The following is a 6,171-nucleotide window of genomic DNA, read 5'->3' as shown; positions in this document are numbered from 1 at the left end:
CTGAAAGGAGGTATAACCTCAGGAATAGGGATAATTTGAGAAAACATGATAGATATCAAGATACTATACACACTCGTCTCATACCTTTCAGACTTCCTCACAGAAATACGAAAGAAGAGAACACAAGGAAGATTGCTTGAAGTCCAAAGACAATCAACATGTTCAGACAAAAATAAGAAATCTAATTTCACCGAAAAGAAAGTAGCAGGTCTAAAATCAGATATGCCGAGGATCTTGAGGACACAACTCAAGAACAGGGAATGGGCTCAAACGATGTTGGACAGCGCAGCAGAAGTCACCATAGCTCGCAAGAACTTGAAGGATCATCTGGAGACAGTGGACTTGAATGAGTACATCCATGTTAAAACTGAACATACCAGGGTTAGTGTCCCACATAAATTATAGGAAGTAACACTCCGGATGGAGGGGGACATAACTAGAAAAACATGAGCACTCTTTTGGGAGCGACTCTCTCAGGGTTATGACATTCTTCTAGCTGAACAAGACTGGCCACCTGAATTTGTCAGGTAGTGCCCACATGGGGAAGAAATCATTATGCCAGCCTTCTCCAACCACATTCCAATACATTTAAAATATACTTATGCCAGGAAATGGGCAGTAGCCCAGGCTCCTGCATTATATAAAAATAATGTAAGATTTTTATTTTTATTTTAATTTTAAAGGTTTTATATCTCCGGTTCTAGCCATAGCTAGAACCGGAGATATCAGAGCGCTTTACACGAGTATCATATCATAAATTGTAGGTTACATCATTACAAAACGTTCCACTGTTATTAGAGCCTGGCAACATAGTGACAAGTAAGGTCGAGACAAACAAAAAGGACATATACGTAAGGGAAAAAGCAGGCAAGGGGAGATATTCAGGAGAGGAAGGGGTAAGAGCAGGGGAAGTAGAGAGAATGGAGGAGGGGAAGGTGATAGAACACAGCATGGAAAGAGGGGGGGAGGGTGACGGGGACCCAAACCGGTAGACGAGTCAGAGCTGCGTCCAAAGTCCAGTAAACTGTGATCCCAGGGGGAAGTGGTATAATTCCCCCATCTCTGTTGCAAGAGGGTCCCTAAACGCAGTGGAATCTCTCAGAGGGGTCTCTGAGACTCCAAGGCCTACATACTGGATCCTTCCCCAAAAGCGGAGAGGGAGGGCTTTGGCCATACCATACCTCAACTGTTAGTGGCTAACTAGGCACTGTGGACTCTCTCATCAGGTTCGCTGAGACTCCAGAGTATAAATATTGGATCTTTCCCCAACAAGGGGAGAAGGAGTGCTTAGTTAAAGGGTACAAAAGGACAGGGGGGCTAGGCGGTGTAGCGGGCAAGGGTAAAGATTCAGGTGAGAGGGGATAGGAGCAAAGGAAGTAGACAATGAGAGAAAGAGTGCTAAATGGGAACAGATATATAAATAGGAGACAAGGAAAAAAATAATTACAGAAATATGATGGGAGGGTGGGTGAGACAAGGAGACGGGGAGAAAAACTGTGCCCAAAGTCCGGCTGGGTAGGTGACGGTCAGGGGATGAACCAAGGCCGATCTCCTCAATAGCTGAACAGAGCAGCTCCACCGGGCGTCGGACATAGTGCTCGGACTCCGCTGTCAGTGTGGAAACCAGGAGTACTCAGAGATTGTCAGACCTGGGGGGGGGAACCATGATCGAATGAATTCCAGACGCCATGCAGCGCGCTGAATACACCAATGCGGATCATGAACTTCACCAGTTTGTCCTGATTCTCCTTCTCCAGTGGGATCTCAATCTGCACCCGGTTCAAGGAAATGATGCCAGCTAGCAGCAAGGAAACTCCGACCACAACGCACAAGCACAGGGGTGCAAGGACAAAATATCTCAGCGCGTCCACGTCATACAGACCACCAAAGCATACGCCACTGATATTGTCTCCTTCAATCATGTTCATTGCCAGGATGATGGTTAGAGTGCCAGGGATGCCCCAAGCACTGGAATGAAATAAGAGGGCCTTTTTCTCAATGCACTCACTTCCCCACTTGGGCACGGCCGCCAAAAACCATGTGATCGTAAGGATGGCCCACCAAACGCTGCCAGCCATCGTGAAGAAATACAGTACCTTGAACATCATGGTGCACGCCTTGTTGTGTGATCCTTGTTTCACTGTGGCGGCTTTGTACTGGCCTGGGCTGCGGGCATTGCAGGCAACTTTATCCTCAAGCAAAAACCCAATGAAAAAAATCAAGGACTCCATCATGTAGCAGAGGGGAACATCCTTTACTACGCGGATGTTTCCCCGCGCTACCATTACGACGCGTCTCTTACAACGCAAGTCGTAACCACGACTTGCGCTGGAGGGCGCTCAAGGACAAGGAATAGTTAATTTTCTATTCCAAGACCTTCCCTACTATCCACGGGGACTGGTGTTGGAATAGTAAATTAAACTGTTCCTAAGTCCGCACCCTACAGCGCAAGTCGTGGTAACACGTGTTGTAATGGTAGGCGTGGTAATAGCGCGCGTCGTACCGTTATACATACTGTAGCAGAATGCGTAGAAAATGATGTGCCTCTCGGGGTAGCGGAACCTAGTGAGATCGATCAGAAAAGTCAAAAAAGTGAAAGGGTGGCTGAGAAGCAGACGATGGAAATCACTCCAATGAAGTAGCGGGCAAAGGACAACTCTTCTCGTCTGAAGTACATGTGTGGGAAGGGAGGGGAGCAGTCCCGAACCGCACGGAAGGAGTATCCCAGCTCACGCAGGCACCAGAAGCCGTAATCCCGGTGCACTTCAGCGGGGGAATCATCTGTGGGCTCGCCAGCTACGCTGAGATCGACCTGGCGGGGATAGGGTTCATCACAGTCAGGAAATCGGCTGCATTCCATCTCCTCTGTCCACAAGACCCCAAACATCTCCATCAGCTTGTAGCACTCGCTGAAGGCACGTTGGCATAGTCGGCTTCGAGAGAGGGTGACCCAGCCATATTCCATTTACACAGGCGCATACAGCGTGCACAGAAAAGGACGGAAATCTCTGGAGCACTCCAGGTTGACCATGGGATGGAAAGGCTCCATCGCCAGTGCTGCTGTCTGCTGGTCATAGTGGTGCAGAAGATTGGGCATGAAGGTGGTGTTGTATGGCAGGTCCTGGCACATTCGCAAGGTGATGGGTTCACAGACAAAGAGGGAGTGTCCCAGGGCGTGACCGACAAAAGTCAATGGCAAGAGCCAGAAGAGCCACAGGATGCCCATCTTTCTATATATGTAGACGGGGTTGCCAGACGCTGTTGATGTCCTCATGAGGAATGCTTGTGTCTTGGCTGTAGAGATTCGCCTGGGGCCCACGAGGTCAGACGAATATAGATAGTGCGATCTGATGAGATCCATTTGTGATCAACTTCCAGTGACGTAGATACTCTTTTGTCTCATCTTCTTGACCCCGTATTGTTGCCGGATGAAGAAATATTTATTTTGAATAACTGTATTCCAGAAGAGGCCCACTCATCACTCCTATGACTATCAACCGCTCCAGTGCTTTTTTTTCCAGCGCAGCGGTTCTCGCACCCACCGCACCCACCACCAATCCAGTTAAAAAATCAACCAACTGCACAAAGGCAGTACCCAGTTAAGCAAGAAGCTAAAAACAGGTCAGGGAGATATTAGATCAACTTGAATACTAAGGGGTGATTGAAACATGCACATCCTCAATGAACAATCCTTTGTTTCCTGTCTCCAAACCAGACAATACATATTGTTTAGTTTTGGATTACAGACATCTAAACTCTTGTTTTAAAACATTTGCAGTACAAAATGCACACAGTGCAGCACTAATGAATAACATTGTGCGTAAAAAATACAAAACCAAATTAGATATTTCTAACGGTTTCTTCTGTCAAAACATTGCACCGGAAAGTAGGTATTTGCCCACTTTCTCAATTATGGGGACACAGCGTCACTTCTGTCGTCTCCCACAGGGATTCAAAAATAGTCCAGGGTTATTTTGAGCCAGAGTAACAGAGTTACTACAAACCTATGATGATGAAGCATTATCATATGTCGATGACATCTATCTAACAGACGATGACTTGGATAGGCACTTGAACAGGGTGAACACCATAATATTGGGCTTTGCCTCTGAAGTATCAGAGCTCCGCAGGCAGACGCCGGGAGACTCGCTTTTTTAAAATCTTGTGGAAAATTGTTTTTATCTGTTTACATTGCACTAGAAGCCTGTAGCTTCACTCACCAGAAACTGAGCACAAACAGCGTCCCTCGTGACGGCTGCAACGACACCCCAGCTCGCCTCCCCGGCGACGCACAGGCCACGCCCACTTTCAAGGCCACGCCCCCTCTGGGACATCATTTAAAAGAGCGCGCGCCGTGCGCCGCCTCCTGAAGTATCAGAGCTCCGCAGGCAGACGCCGGGAGACTCGCTTTTTTAAAATCTTGTGGAAAATTGTTTTTATCTGTTTACATTGCACTAGAAGCCTGTAGCTTCACTCACCAGAAACTGAGCACAAACAGCGTCCCTCGTGACGGCTGCAACGACACCCCAGCTCGCCTCCCCGGCGACGCACAGGCCACGCCCACTTTCAAGGCCACGCCCCCTCTGGGACATCATTTAAAAGCGCGCGCGCCGTGCGCCGCCTCCTGAAGTATCAGAGCTCCGCAGGCAGACGCCGGGAGACTCGCTTTTTTAAAATCTTGTGGAAAATTGTTTTTATCTGTTTACATTGCACTAGAAGCCTGTAGCTTCACTCACCAGAAACTGAGCACAAACAGCGTCCCTCGTGACGGCTGCAACGACACCCCAGCTCGCCTCCCCGGCGACGCACAGGCCATGCCCTCTTTCAAGGCCACGCCCCCTCTGGGACATCATTTAAAAGCGCGCGCGCCGTGCGCCGCCTCCTGAAGTATCAGAGCTCCGCAGGCAGACGCCGGGAGACTCGCTTTTTTAAAATCTTGTGGAAAATTGTTTTTATCTGTTTACATTGCACTAGAAGCCTGTAGCTTCACTCACCAGAAACTGAGCACAAACAGCGTCCCTCGTGACGGCTGCAACGACACCCCAGCTCGCCTCCCCGGCGACGCACAGGCCACGCCCACTTTCAAGGCCACGCCCCCTCTGGGACATCATTTAAAAGCGCGCGCGCCGTGCGCCGCCTCCTGAAGTATCAGAGCTCCGCAGGCAGACGCCGGGAGACTCGCTTTTTTAAAATCTTGTGGAAAATTGTTTTTATCTGTTTACATTGCACTAGAAGCCTGTAGCTTCACTCACCAGAAACTGAGCACAAACAGCGTCCCTCGTGACGGCTGCAACGACACCCCAGCTCGCCTCCCCGGCGACGCACAGGCCACGCCCACTTTCAAGGCCACGACCTCCCCCGCCCATATCATGTGTTGCCAGCGGAAGCGCAGCGGACGAGCGCAGCGGGAGCGCCGTTTGCGCGCCGAAGGCGCGCCTAAGGCAAGCCCGTCTGCGCCCGTCCGCGGCAGACCGGGGCACGGGGCCAGACCACCTGGTCCGCACCCCCCAGATAACCGATACGACAAGGAGGAGCTACTCAGCCTTCGTAATAAATACTTAAAGGTATGTGAGCACAGTATTGATCTCAGTATAGGTAGTCCTACGTATCCCTGCGAACACTGTGGCTTCATCTTTAATAAGCATCCTAAAACAAGTACGCCCAACGACAACGTTCAACCAGAGCACAGTAGGAAAATCAGTGGTGCTCTGCTTAATTGTCGCTCCCTCAAAAAGCACAAACTAGAAGTATACGACCTCATCACAGACAACAAATGGGACATACTATGCCTCACGGAAACTTGGCTGGACGAAGACTCAGACCCTGAAGTCAGGGAGGCCCTTCCCCCTGGATATGCAATTTGCAGGCAGGATAGATCTAAGGGAAGGGGAGGTGGCATCGCCATTATCTATAGAGTAAATATGACATGCTCCCTCGAACCTGCAAATATATCAGATAGCGAAACTGGAGCATTCTCCATCGAGATCGACAATAATACGGTAATTAAAGGCCTACTAATCTATAGACCCCCGGGAGGCAGCAGAAACTTTGCGGATAGTCTCATCCAGAACGTTACCCCATTGGCTATGAGATACAGGAAGTTCCTAGTACTAGGGGATCTTAATCTCCACTTTGAAGACCTCAATAATTCAGCTGCTCAAGAACTGTGCC

General features: G+C 49.4%; 1 pseudogene; it reads right to left on the bottom strand.

Annotated features, from left to right (window-relative positions):
* Positions 1-1,643: 1,643 nt before the first annotated feature.
* Positions 1,644-3,226, bottom strand: LOC144803623 (frizzled-3 pseudogene; annotated as a pseudogene).
* Between the last annotated feature and the right edge of the window lie 2,945 nt (positions 3,227-6,171).

The sequence above is a fragment of the Lissotriton helveticus genome, chromosome 1_2 (assembly GCF_964261635.1).
Source record: "Lissotriton helveticus chromosome 1_2, aLisHel1.1, whole genome shotgun sequence".
In the NCBI taxonomy this organism is placed as follows: Eukaryota; Metazoa; Chordata; class Amphibia; order Caudata; family Salamandridae; genus Lissotriton; species Lissotriton helveticus.
This window is presented reverse-complemented; position numbering and strand designations above follow the sequence as displayed.